The sequence below is a fragment of the Macadamia integrifolia genome, unplaced genomic scaffold, assembly GCF_013358625.1.
Source record: "Macadamia integrifolia cultivar HAES 741 unplaced genomic scaffold, SCU_Mint_v3 scaffold_9A, whole genome shotgun sequence".
NCBI classification, from domain to species: Eukaryota; Viridiplantae; Streptophyta; class Magnoliopsida; order Proteales; family Proteaceae; genus Macadamia; species Macadamia integrifolia.
In genome coordinates, this window is record NW_024870677.1 from 219,558 (window position 1) to 234,247 (window position 14,690).

General features: G+C 37.7%; 1 protein-coding gene and 1 non-coding gene across 11 annotated transcripts in view; one reads left to right on the plus strand and one right to left on the minus strand.

The window, feature by feature from the left end:
- Window positions 1–14,690, plus strand: part of LOC122071808 (histone-lysine N-methyltransferase SMYD3) — a 126,939-nt gene that overhangs the window by 83,200 nt on the left and 29,049 nt on the right. The gene's annotated exons all lie outside the window — the stretch shown is intronic.
- Window positions 2,343–2,448, minus strand: LOC122071818. The gene has a single exon (XR_006138290.1). It is a non-coding gene; the product is annotated as a small nucleolar RNA R71 (small nucleolar RNA).

The window sequence follows — 14,690 nt, forward strand, 5'->3', positions numbered from 1 at the left end:
TGGGTGTTCAGATAATGCATTCCGTATGCGATGGGCATATTGACTGTAGCAATTTGCTCTCTGCTATTACAGGTAATCCCAATGCCATAGAGAGTGGTGGAGGAGTGGTGTCAGTGGTGGTGGTTTGGAAAACTCAGCCGTCAAACCTCCAGTGTAGAATCAAGAACCATAGAGAGAGAGTTCTATTGCCGATGCCGCTGTTATCACCACCGTGAGTTCGTGCTGATCGTCGCTGTCACCGATGCCACTGGCCGCCACCGCTGTGAGTTCGTGTTGATCGCCACTATCACTGACACTGCTGCCCACCATCGCAGTGAATTGTGCTGATCGCCACTGTCACCGATGCCGCTGCCCCCACCGCTGTGATTGCTGGTGCTTGATTTGAGAGAATGGTATAGGAACTATTGATTTGAGGATGAGACTCATTACATGGGAATTTTAGGGACTTCACATTTAGTAAGGGAATTTTCGTATTTCAAATAAAATATAATAGCTGACATCAGCAAAAAGGTATATTCCTTAACTGAGACTGACGGTAGAGGGTCTGAGTCTAATTTGGTGAAAAAGAAGGGGTGTTCCTATAATACTGGCATTCTCCAGAGGGTGGCGCTGTAAATTACCCTTATTTTTATTGTTTAAATAATTGAAGTTATAATTTTCAAGTTCTAGTTCTAGACTTAGTTCTAGGTGACAAGAACAAGCTATGAAGCATGTCTTTCAAGTTTAATTTTTTTCTTTATATTTGTTTTCTTTAGTACTAGAAATTTTAGATTTGGTTTATTCCAAATCTGATTTTTAGTACTAGTAGTATCTCAAATCGATCAAGTTTTCAATTCAAGGGTTGAAGTTTAAGTAAGTAGGCTCCTTCAGTAGTCTTCTCTCCCCCCTCTCATTCCCTCTTCTGACTACCCTTTCTTTCTTAATTTAAGATTTTAATTTCAGTCGTTACATTATTGCTAGCCCTTTCCCCCAAGGTTCATGGCTAGTGTATGTATTGGGTTTGCCCCTCCTAGCCATAGAACCATCATTTTATTGTTTTTATTTTAATTGTCTCCCTTTCCCTAAAGCCAAGTAGAGTAACCCTTGTAAAAGTGACTCTCTGGTCAAGTAGGGAAGCTCATATTATGATGCGTTCCTTGGGCTAAATAGAGAAACCTACTTGTGAGTCTCTCTCTAGCTTTATTCCATTTTTTTACTTTATTTTTATTTCAACATTTTTTTTCCTTCATTGCTTTTTAATTGCGTGAGGTGTTTATTTTTAGCTATTTATTTATTTAATTTTAATTGCGTGGCTTGCGTGTTTAAATTCTTAGATGACGAATGGTTAGGACGTTATTTTTAGATACATATGTTTAGGACGGTAATTAGAATTAGATCACAACCATTAATCAGTTCACTTTCGCATTATTAAAAGAAGCAAAAAAATAAAGTGGCTGTTCTCCCTGTGTTTGACCCGTAGCTACATTGATCCGTACACTTGCTGTTATATTTGAAAATCTCAAACAAGTTTTTGGCACCATTACCAGGGAGACAGTTCCATGATCTTTTTCGCTTCCTTTTGGTAAATCGGAGTGCTTTGTTTTTTTTTTTTTTTTTTTTTTTTTTGAATTCCTGAGAAGAACAACTTACAATAATAGTTGTATCGGTGGAGGTTGCTATGCCTCACAGTATGATAAAAACAGGTTTTGCCCTGTAGCAGTACCTCAGGAATTGACCTGAGCAACCTGGGATCCCTGCCAATAAGCTCCCAAAAAGCTAAAAAAAATCAAAAAAATCAAAAAATCATAAAAGAAAAAGGTTTTGCTATCCATTCTTTTGTGCTTATCTTACTCTAGTTGTGGGTAGTTTTCTATTGCATGAGTGTTAGGTGGGTACGTAATACTAAGAATCAGTTAGAAAGAAGAGATCTAACAAGTAGTGACCTTATACGTTTGCTCTCTTTAAAACCTTTCAATATGGGAGACCAACATCAAAACCCTTCACCTAAATCTCTAAAAAATAGGTTCTACCCTGCTAGAACAGCCCAACCTTCATGCATAGTTCTACCACAAGCCCAGGGCAATAATTTTGAACTCAAATCTCAATACATCACTATGTTGCCCCACTTCCATGGGTTGATCTCTGAGGATGCATACCTATTTCTAAGGGAATTTGAAGAGGTATGTGTTCTAATTAAGATCCAACAGCTTTCTGATGATGCTGTTAAGCTTAGGTTTATCACTTTTACACTAAAAGATCAAGCTAAGAAGTGGTTATATGGGTTACCCACAAATTCCATAACCTCATGGGAGCAGTTCACAGTTGTTTTCCTTAAGATGTTTTTCCCAACTCACAAGACCAATAAGCTTAGAGTGATATCCTTCAGTTTAGGCAAAAACCTAGTGAGTCATTTTCCAAACTTATGGAGAGATTTAAGGATCTACTTCAAGAATGCCCTCACCATGGCCTAGACTTATGGCATTTATGTTAAATAATTTATGAGGGTATTGACTACCCAACTAAACAAATGATAGAGTCTATGTGCCCTGAGGGATTCACATCCTTTATAGATAAAGGAAAGGCATGAGATTTCTTACTTAACTTAGCTGACAAAACCCGTGAGTGAGAATCAACCCAAGAGAGTGAAAGAACCATAGGAGGAAAATGATATTTTGTGGATGGGATAGTAGCCAAGGAAGCTCATTTGGATAGCCTAATCAAGATGATTGAGGCTATTGTTCCTAGAGAGCCATCATCAGTAAATTTGGTTAAGATTTGTGCTTGGTGCCAATCCCTTGGACATGTCATAGAAGAATGTCCCAACACCTCTGGTGACACTTCTAATGATAATGTTAATGCCTTATACCAGAATAATCCATATAGTAACACCTATAATCCAGGATGGAGAAATCACCCAAATTTCTCTTGGAATCAGGGCAACCAAGCAAGGACTTCCAATTTTCATAATCAAGGTCACCCCTAGTGGACGAGGAACCCATAGACTTACATCTGGTAATACTTGTATCCTCAACTGAAGGGGAGTTAACAGGACCTAAAGATTCTTTTGAAATTAAAGATAATTTGGCTAAGGAAACAAAAAATAATTATTCTGAAAAAGGAAAAATCCCTAACAGTCCTTATGTTCCTCCTGTCCCATTTTCTGATCGCTTGATAAACAAAAAGAAGATTGCTTCCATAGATAAAATTTTAGAAGTCTTCAAAAAGGTAGAAGTGAACATCCCTCTTTTGGATGCCATATCCCAGATCCCTGCCTATGCAAAGGTATTGAAAGATTTGTGTACTCATAAACATATCACTAGTGTGCCAAAAAAAAAGGTTCTTGGCAGGTAACATTAGTTCTATAATTACTCAGCCTATAACAGCCAAGTATAAGGATCCAAGGAGCCCTACTATATCTTGTGTCATAGGCAACACCTACATTAAGCATGCCTTACTTGACCTTGGTGCAAGTGTGAGTCTTTTACCTTACCATGTGTATAAGCAACTAGGATTGGAAGAATTGAAAGCCACTGGAACTACTCTTCAGTTGGCAGATAGGTCTGTTAAGATTCCTAAAGGGATGGTTGAGTATGTTTTACTAAAGGTGGGAGAATTTATTTTCCCTGTTGATTTCATTGTGTTAAATACTAAGCCCTTCTTAACCAAGGATGAGATCTCAATAATTCTAGGAAGACCATTCCTGGCTACCAGTAATGCATTAATCAACTGTCAGAATGGTTTCCTAAGGTTATCTTTTGGCAACCAAACTGTTGACTTTAACATGTTTAGGGTATGCAAGCAACCACATATGGAAGAAGAGATCAATATGTTTGAGGATTTTATGGATTTTTTTGATTATTTAATTATCAACTTTGATATTGCTTTTGATTCAAAATTCCAAGAGTGTATGGATGAGGTGGATGATGATAGTGAAAATTTCTTTTCTAAAGCCTTGAGTCTTCACACACCTGTGGAGCCCTTAAGACCCCTTTCCAATTTCATTCCTAAACCTTCCATAGTTGAGCCCCCTAAGCTAGATCTTAAGGAGTTGCCATCTAATTTGAGATATGCTTTCCTAGGGCCTGACCAGGCTCTTCTTGTAATAATTTCTTCAAATTTGACTTTTAGCCAAGTAGAGGAGTTACTTAAAGTGTTAAAAGATAATAAAGAAGTCCTAGGTTAGACCATGGCTGATATCAAGGGTATAAACCCTTCTATTGTGCAGCATCATATACATCTTATGAAGGATTCCAAACCATCCGTGGAACCTCAAAGAAGACCTAACCCAGTGATGATGGAAGCCATTAAGAAAGAGATCCTAAAGTGCCTGGATCATGGAATAATTATCCTATTTCTGATAGCCAATGGGTAAGCCCAGTTCACGTAGTGCCTAAGAAGTCCGGGGTGACTGTAGTTCCCAATGCCAATAATGAACTAATTTCAACTTGTGTCCAATCAGGGTGGAGAGTGTGCATAGACTACAGAAAACTTAATGGGGCAACCTGGAAGGACCACTTCCCATTGCCATTCATTGACTAGATGTTAGAGAGGTCAGCTGGACATGAATACTATTATTTTCTTGATGGATATTTTAGCTATAACTAGATCCCAATTGCTTTAGAGGACCAACATAAGACCATTTTTACATGCCCATATAAAACATTTGCTTACAGGCGTATACCCTTTGGGCTTTGCAATGCCCCTGCTACGTTTCAACGATGTATGATGAACATCTTTTCTGATATGATCAAAAAATTCTTAGAAGTATTTATGGATGACTTTTTAATTCATAGGAATTCCTATTCTGAATGTCTTCATCATCTTTCCCTAGTTTTGAAAAGGTGCACATCTAAGAATTTGATTTTGAATTGGGAGAAATGCCATTTTATGGTTAAATCCGGTATTGTTTTAGGCCATGTAATATCCAACGAGAGAATTAAGGTAGATAGAGCAAAAGTGGATTTAATTGATAATTTACCACCTTCTCAATCTGTTAAGGACGTCCAGTCTTTTCTAGGGCATGCGGGCTTCTACAGAAGGTTTATTAAGAACTTTAGTCAGTTAGCTCGACCTCTCACTTCATTACTTGCCAAAGATCAACCTTTTGAGTTTTCTAAAGAGTGCCTAAATTCCTTCAAACAACTTAAGAAGGAGTTGACCAGTGCACCCTTTGTTCAACCACCTGTTTGGACTGAACCTTTTGAACTGATGTGTGATGCTTCAGATTTTTCCATAAGAGTAGTTTTGGTTCAAAGGATTAATAAGTTGCCCATTGTCATTTACTATGCTAGTAGGACCTTAAATGATGCACAACTCAATTATACAACCACTGAAAAAGAATTTTTAGCTGTTTTGTTTGCATTAGAAAAGTTTCGGTCTTACTTAGTTGGTTCACATGTGGTGGTATATACTGATCATTCTGCTCTCAGATACCTAGTTTAGAAGAAGGATGCTAAAGCCCGTCTTATTAGGTGGGTTTTACTTTTTTCAAGAGTTTGATTTAGAAATTACTGATAAAAAAGTAGTTGAAAACCTAGTTGCAGACCATTTATCCCGACTTCCCAATTTTTTGATTGTCGATTCTCCAGTCAACGAGAATTTTCCAACATGAACAGTTATTTGCAGTGTCCAGTGAACCATGGTTTGCTGATATTGTCAACTTCTTAGTTTCAGGTGTGACTCCGGATCACTGGTCCACCCAAGATAAGTATATGTTTCATTCTCAAGTTAAGCATTTTTTCTAGGATAATCCTTATTTGTTTAAGATATGTCCGGATCAGATTATTCGATGATGTGTTCCTGATCATGAGCAACATTCCATTCTCTCTTTTTATCATGATTATGCATGTGGTGGACACTTTGGACCTAAGAAGACTGCCGCAAAGGTTCTCTAATGCAGATTTTATTGGCCCACTCTTTTTAGAGATGCTTTCGATTTTTGCAAGGCTTGTCCCGCCTACCAGTCTTTTGGCCGTATCAATAAGAGGAATATGATGTCCCTAACTCCATTTTGGTAGTTGAGATCTTTGATGTATGGGGCATCGATTTCATGGGATCATTCCCTAATTTCTTTATGAATTTGTACATACTTCTAGCTGTTGATTATATTTCTAAACGGATAGAGGCCATACCTTGTAAATCTAATGACCACAAAGTGGTGGTCCAGTTTCTTAAAGAGAACATTTTTTCCAGCCTTGGTGCACCATGTGCAATAATTAGTGATAATGGTACTCATTTTTGTAATCGATCTTTTGAGGCCTTAATAAAAAAGTATGGGATCATTCATAAGTTATCTACCCTTTATCACCCCCAAACTAGTGGCCAAGTGGAGGTGTCTAATAGGCAGATCAAACAAATTTTGGAGAAAACTGTTAATCCTAACTGTAAGGATTGGTCCCTTAGGCTTATTAATGCCTTGTGGGTCCATCGGACTACATTCAAAATTGACCTTGGCCAGTCTCCCTACCGTTTGGTGTATGGGAAAACTTGTCACTTACCAGTTGAGTTGGAGCATAAGGCCTTTTGGGCCATCAAGAAGCTCAACTTTGATTTTTCTGATGCGGGAATTCATTGTAGGCTCCAACTATCTGAGTTGGAGGAACTTAGGAATGTTACCTATGAAAGTTCTAGGATTTATAAGGAAAAGATCAAAGCTTTCCATGATAAGCATATTTTGCGCAAATCTTTTGCAATTGGCGATAATGTATTATTGTACAACTCTCGATTACATCTTTTCTCTGGTAAGCTTAGATCCCGATGGGATGGCTCGTTTATTGTCTATAATGTATATCCCCATGGAGCTGTGGAGATTTTGAACCTAGAAACAAGGGTAATTTCAAAGGTTTATGGTCAGCGTTTGAAACCATTCCTCGAGTTTCCTACTATTGGTAGTGAAGAGGTCATGGATCTCCATGAATCTCTTTACACTGATGATTAACTTTTAATTAGGTATGACCCCCTTGCATTGTCTTTGTTTTTAATTCTTTTCATGCATTGAGGACATTGCATGACTTAAGTGTGGGGGAGGGAAACCAGTTTTTGTTTTTTTTTTCACTTTAATTTATTTATTTATTTATTTTTTTTGAGCTTTCTAAAGGATGAAGTCCTACTTTGGCTTTCGACTAATGATCATACTATTCGGTTGCTTGATGTATGAAAATAAAATTTTTGATTAAGGTACCCATTTTAAACGTATAAAAACCCTGTTGAGAAGAAAAAAACAAGCCTGTGTCTTGAGATTGGACTTTCTTTTGAAAAATAAGAGATCCTTGTTTTATGATGTTGGACCAGATGTAAGTCTGTGGGTTCCTTGTACTTTTGATTTGGAGTTGAGACAATCTTTTAAATTTGGCATGAGTTGACAAATGCACAATTTTAAATGATGTGTGAAATACAGTATAAAGAAGAATAAAATTTGATTCCCTTGGAACTAGACAAGGCATTGCGCCTCAGGAAGCGTGGTGTCTTGATCGAAATTCCTAGGGAGAAAACTTCTGAAAGAACTCTAGCATCACTGTCTTTGTGGGCATATGCAAAGAAAGAAGCTACATAGTAACTTGGGTGTCTGGTGTTTGCTCCACCATGTCATTCAGGCCAAAAGTAGTGGAGTAGAATAGAGTTTATTATGCGAAAAAATGAGAAAAAAATGTGCAAATGTCATTAATGCTAGGTAACATGTTTGGTCAAAAACACTCCAATGCCTTAGTCATTGGTTCTCTATTTCTTCACAAGTGGTTTTGCCTTAAGATAAGGATGTTTTGGAAGAGATGAAGTGAGTTTCAAATTAAGAAATATGCTAGTGCTTGGAATTGATAAAGGGTAATAAAAGTTCAAGTGTGGGGGTCCCTTATAAGAGGAATTATCTTTGCTCCGGATCGGTATGACCCTTACTTTTAGCCAAGGTTGGGATTTATTTATTCTGAATTTTGGGTGTATTTTCACTGCAAACACCCATGAGACACAACTCGTCCACTAGGGGTGACCTAGGAGTTTAAAGGCTTGTTGCACATGCTAAGTGCAACCATGATTCCTACGAAAGTGAGTTAGGTTTTTTGTTTTTATTCTTTTTCTTTTTGTTTTGCTTGAGGACTAGCAAAGTCTAAGTGTGGGGGAATTCTGAGAAGCACATTTGTGTGAAATCTAGTGTTGTAAAACATATATTTTACATATTTAGAATGGAGCTACCTTGGGTTTTACTCCTTTTTTGCAGGTTTTATATTTTCAAGGCCTTAAGGATTATCAAGCGCTATATCTCCAATTTTACACATAAAGATAGCCTATTTCTTTTCATGATTGCTAAGAGGATGAAATTCTGAGCAAGATAGACGTGTTCAATTGTAAGTACACATTCGTTTGATCAACCGTACAAGTGATTATTCTTTTCGGACCAGAAAAAGAATAATGGATCAGAACTGAACCGAGATACAGAACCAGCCCATTTGCAGTTGTCTCAAGGGTATAAGGAATATTTCAAATGCCAACAAGGATCGATGGACCACATCCTTAAGTGATCGAAGATTCGTTTTTGGTAACAACAACTACCTACCGTAGTTGGTGAGTTGTAGTGTGCAAAATTCCTTGCTTATTAGGAGGTCTCAAGTTCGAACCTCTTAGCTGCCATTTTGTTGAGGTTTTTATTTTAGAAGATTTTCTCTTTCCTACTCATCACTCAAAGGAGGTCGGCCAAAGGGTTTCTTATGCAAGAGGAGAGAGAAATAAGGAAAAAAGAGAAAAATAGAAAAAAAGGGAGAAAAAATAGGAAAGAAAAAAAAAGATTTTCTCTTTCCTACTCATCACTCAAAGGAGGTCGGCCAAAGGGTTTCTTATGCAAGAGGAGAGAGAAATAAGGAAAAAAGAGAAAAATAGAAAAAAAGGGAGAAAAAATAGGAAAGAAAAAAAAAGATTTTCTCTTTCCTACTCATCACTCAAAGGAGGTCGGCCAAAGGGTTTCTTATGCAAGAGGAGAGAGAAATAAGGAAAAAAGAGAAAAATAGAAAAAAGGGAGAAAAAATAGGAAAGGAAAAAAAAGGAAAAAAATAATTAAAAACAAATCGTCCAAGATGCTGCCCACATTTGAAGAAGGGAGAGAAAAAATAAAAAAAAGAAGGAAAAATGAAGCAAAATCGTTGGAGATTCCCTACTTCCTGCAATTCTCTATCTTCTCTCTCCTCCACCTCATCAATAAGATAAAAAAAAATCTTTTTTTTAGAAGCTAAATTCTTTAGCTTCCCTCCCCCATTCTCTATATAATAGAATTAATACAAGGGGAGGAGGTACTTCATTCTTCTTCTAGGGTTTTTTTTTTAGTTGCTCTATCTCTTTCTCTAGGTTTATGCTTTAAACACTTTTGTAAGTTCTTTTTATTCAATTAATGCAAACACTTTTGTTTTTGATTCAGTCTTTTATTTTTATTGTTTTAGTTGTAATTTTCAAGTTCTAGTTCTAGGCTTAGTTCTAGATGACAAGAACAAGCTATGAAGCATGTCTTTCAAGTTTAATTTTTTTCTTCAAATTTGTTTTCTCTAGTACTAGAAATTTCAGATTTGATTTATTCCAGATCTGATTTTTAGTACTGGTAGTATCTCAAATCGATCAAGTTTTCAGTTCAAGGGTTGAAGTTCAAGTAAGTAGGCTCCTTCAGTAGTCTTCTCTCCCCCCTCTCATTCCCTCTTCTGACTACCCTTTCTTTCTTAATTTAGGATTTTAATTTTAGTCGTTACATTATTGTTATCCCTTTCCCCCAAGGGTCATGGCTAGTGTATGTGTTGGCTTTGCCCCCCTAGCCATAGTACCATCATTTTATTGTTTTTATTTTAATTGTCTCCCTTTCCCTAAAGCCAAGTAGAGTAACCCTTGTAAGAGTGATTCTCTGGTCAAGTAGGAAAACTTATATTATGATGCATCCCTCGGGCTAAGTAGAGAAACCTACTTGTGAGTCTCTCTCTAGCTTTATTCCCTTTTTTTCTACTTTATTTTTATTTCAACATTTTTTTCCTTCATTGCTTTTTAATTGCGTGTGGTGTTTATTTTTAATTATTTATTTATTTAATTTTAATTGCGTGGCTTGCGTTTTTAAATTCTTAGATGACGAATGGTTAGGACGTTATTTTAGATACATATGTTTAGGACGGTAATTAGAATTAGATCACAATCATTAATCGGTTCACTTTCGCATTATTAAAAGAAGCAAAAAAATAAAGTGGCTGCTCTCCCTGTGTTCGACCTGTAGCTACACTAATCCGTATGCTTACGGTTACATTTTAAAATCTCAAACATCACTCCCTCTGTAAACATTCTGTCTGACTTTCTTACAAATCTTACCCTTCCTAATCTTCTTCCCTCTCTCATGAATGAAGGTCCACGCCGAACTACTCCTCATGTTTCAGAAATGGATGATGACCCTGAAATTCACAATCCTCCTGATACCCAACACATACCTAATCCTGCTCCACCTCCACCCTTTACCCCATACCAAAATCAGGATTCAAAACAAATTTTCACACTGGATGATATTCCTGTCTCCAAATGGGCCTCAAGAATTACAGATTTCCACTCCTAAATAAATGTAGAATTACTCCATGAAGGAGCTACCACTGTAACTATTTTGTCCAAATTTATTGCAAGACTTCAAGGAAAGCTCAGAGAATGGTATTTAGCTCTTGGTGCTTACCGACAACTTCAAATTGTCCAGCTCACAGAAAGCCATTTTGTTACCACTCTGTATTAAGAATTTTTGGGTATGGTCTTAAATTATCTCTCAAAGGCCCGTGATGAATTTCTCCAAATGAAGTGTTGTTCCCTTAACAGATCAAATCTTGATAAACATTTTTCCCGAATAATAGATCGGTTTTACAAAATTGTCGGTCTTGATGATGAAAATCTTAAGCAAGTCTTTCTGAACTCCCTTTCAGAGCCTCTTGGTGCAGAGACTCAGCAGTTTTTGAGAAACTAAAATACCTTTAGCCTCTTGTACTATTGGTTCTCTCTACAACTATGCTCTTACTGCCCTTGATGAACTTTGCAAGATCTTTGCAATATCAAAAAATTTTGGATGGATTTACAAGATAGATCTAATATGGTTTCTTCCGCCTGTGATACCTCTTATCTCAAGATCAAGTGCAAAAGTGACAACTCTTGTGATTGTTCTATTAAGAAGTCCTCTCATCACAAAAAGTTTACACCCTTCTCTCAACATTGTAAACACAAGAAGAAGCACTTCCACTTTAAATCTCCAAAGTTCAAGAAAAAATGGAGATTCCTTCGAAAAAAACAATTTCGAGGAAAGAACAAATCCTCCTCCTCTTGCTATGTTTGTGGAAAAGAATGACATTTTGCAAGAAATTGTCCCCTCTCTCAGAAAAAAGATAAAGTCATGCATATGCTGTCTTCTCTTCACCATGAAGATCTCCATGATGCAGATCTTGAATCTCTATACTCTTTTGACGAGTCTCTCACAAATCTTTCTCTTTTTTCTATTGATTTCCCAGATACTGACTTAGACTCAGAGTCTTCTCTCTCCAAGTCCGAGGAATCTGATCCCCTCTACCAAATAATCCCTTTTGTCCCCCCTCCTCAACCAGCAAAATCTCCCCCACCTTGCCATGCTAGTTGTCTCCCACATGTCCTAGTCCAGATAATACCTGAGCCATATGCCAAACCCATTAAGGTCATAGCCTTTTTAGACACTGGAGCTGCTACCACCATTATGACTCCAAAGATTCTTCCTAAATATCTTCGAAGCCCCAAGAACCTCCTCTCCCATTCCTCGCAGCCAATGGTGAAACTTTTCATGTCAACCTTGTGTCTAAACAGCCCATAAAAATTCAACTCCTCCCTACTTTGTCCTTTACCCATATTGTTTTAGGAACTCATTTCCCTGAAAAGACCTAATCATAGGTTTTGATGTTCTTAGCCTCCTCCCTCTTTGCTGGACTCCCCAAGGCCTTGTCTATAAACAACAACTTCTTCCCTGGTCTCTTGTTTCTAACCTTTTTCTTGCAGGTCCTCCTCTGTTTGAAGATATCAAAAGACACATCCTGTCCACATCCTATGCAAAATCTTATATAGAGTTCCTCACTAAGTGCTCGCATCCATTATAGCAGAACTCTGATTTATTCAAAACCTTGCCTTTCAAGAAAAATGAAGATGTCAATCCAACAAAGGCCAGCCATCCCGGTATGAATCCAGAACATCTTTCATTAGCAGTTTAGGAAATCCAAAAACTACAGTCTCAAGGTATTTTGGAACCAACTCTCTCCCCATGGGCATGCCAGGCATTTTATGTCAATAAAAGGACAGAGCAGATTAGAGGAAAAATGAGAATGGTGATTAATTATCAGCCTTTAAATTTCTTCTTGGTTGATGACAAGTTCCCACTCCCAACTCGTCCGACCTTACTTCTCCATTTGGCCCATGCTAATATCTTCTCCAAGTTTGATCTCAAAGCAGGCTTTTGACAACTTGGAATAGTTCCCGAAGATAGACTAAAAATAACCTTCTGTGTTCTTGGATACTATATGCAATAGACAATAATGCCTTTTGGCTTGAAAAAAACTCCATCAATCTTCCAGAGAGCTATGATGAAAATTTTTGCTCCTATTCAAGACCATGCACCCATATATATTAATGACATTCTCCTCTTCTCCAAAGATGAGACAGAAAATCTTCAAATTCTTCAGAAATTTCATAAAATTGTTCAAGAATATGGTCTTATACTCTCTCCCAAGAAGATGCAAATTGGTGTCTCCTCCATTGATTTTCTTGGAGTATCCATCTCAAAAGGAAGATATGAACTTCAACCTCATATTGCCACATCTCTCCAACAATTTCCTGATGGCCCTCTGATAAAGAATCAATTCCAAAATTTTCTCAGAATTGTGAACTCCATGACAGAATTCCTTCCTCAGCAGATCAAGTATACCTCACTGCTTCATCAGCTTTTGAAAAAGAAAGCTCCTCCTTGGTCTTCAGCTCACATTGTTGCTATCAAAGCATTAAAAAATCTCTCAAAAAATTTCCCTACCCTCCAGATTCCCTTTGATGGCAAAAGAATTTTGCAAACAGATGTAAGTGATACTCACTGGGGTATAGTTCTTCTTGAAGAAAATGATTCTACAAGACTGAGAACTGTTTGTGGTTACAAAGTAGATCTTTCAAGCCCTCTGAAACTCATTACCACTCAACCTTTAAAGAGATTCTAGCAATCAAGTGTGGCATTGAGAAATTCCAATTATATTTTATTGGTCATAAGTTCCTTGTTGAACTCGACATGTCAAGCTTTCCCTGTATGCTTGAGTTTCGACAGAAAATTCTCCCTCACGCCCAACTCCTCCGATGGGCTTAGTGATTTTCAAAATGGTCATTTGACGTAAAACATATCAAAGAAAAAGATAATGTTTTGGCAGACTTCCTCTCCCGACCAACTTCCACCTTTTTCGTCATACCTATGATCTGCCCTATTACCCCAGGAGCCTCTTCCTCTCAACCTCCACCATCTGGCCATAACCTTTGTTGTTCTCTCCCACCAAACCTCGCACCTGAAATACTGCAAGATCTAACCCTGAGAAAGGTCATTTCTTACAGTAAAACCACAGTAATCCAACTACTAGAAGTCACCCTTCGACGTGATGGCTTAGTCTTACCCGGAAGCTCTTTTCACCCAAACTATCTATTTCTCACCCTTTTTTCCTTCACCACCCTTCAAGAACTCCAAGACCTTCCCTTTATTTAAAAATGCATCCTTTGGCATCTTTGTTCAGCCTACACCATTGTCATAAGCTTTCCCCTTGCCACTATTCACTGGTTTACCTCCCGTTGGACATTTCCCCTCCGAGGACATCCACGTCCCAACCTCACAATCCTCTCAACTATTTAAACCTAAAAAGAGGCAACCAAACCCTCTCTCCATTTTCGGCATCTGATGATACTATTTGGTTTTTTAGTGGCATTATGTCTGCAAAAAACGTTTCAAGAAACAGGTTCATCAAACACCATTTGACAAAGTTTCTGCCGTTTCTATGTCTAAAAACTGTATAAACATAAATTCATGTTTCTGGGAACAAAAATGGAATTTAAGGTGTTTGATAAACCTTGTTTCTCGAAACATTTCTAGCAGGCAATGGTGTTTGATAACAGTCCATAATGATCCGCGAGCAAACCTTATTTGAGTTTCCATAATTTTAGAGGAAATATGGAAGAAGAGTTTAAATAGAGTACCAAGTTTCATGCTGAAGCCACGCTTGAAGTTGAAGACACTTGACAAATTGACTTGAAAACATGTAAATGGGTAAGGATCGAACTGTGTTAGAGAGAGGAAGAATAACAAAATCCATTTGCAAGTTTTTATTTGTAAACCCTAAGTTAGAGAGAGACAAGAAACGAAAGAAAGAGAGAATGTTCCTTCATTTTAGGGCTTTCAGAATTGGGAGAAGTTCTCCAACCTTGAGGAAGAATGGAGAATAGCGCAAGGTGTTTGGAACCAAGGGCACCGAACGGAATCTCTTCCCACTGCCTCCAGTTCCACAATGCCTTTGGGTTCAAGAATCGGAGGTAGAAGTTGCTCCCATAATTTCTTTGGAAGACCTTTTGTAGCCCACCCACTTCCAGATTTACAACGAAAGAGGGTAACCTTCTTTGCAGAATAGAGGATGAATCTCTGCAACTTGAGAAGATAAGTCATGTTACTTCACGGAAGCGCCTTTGTAGGCCTTCAC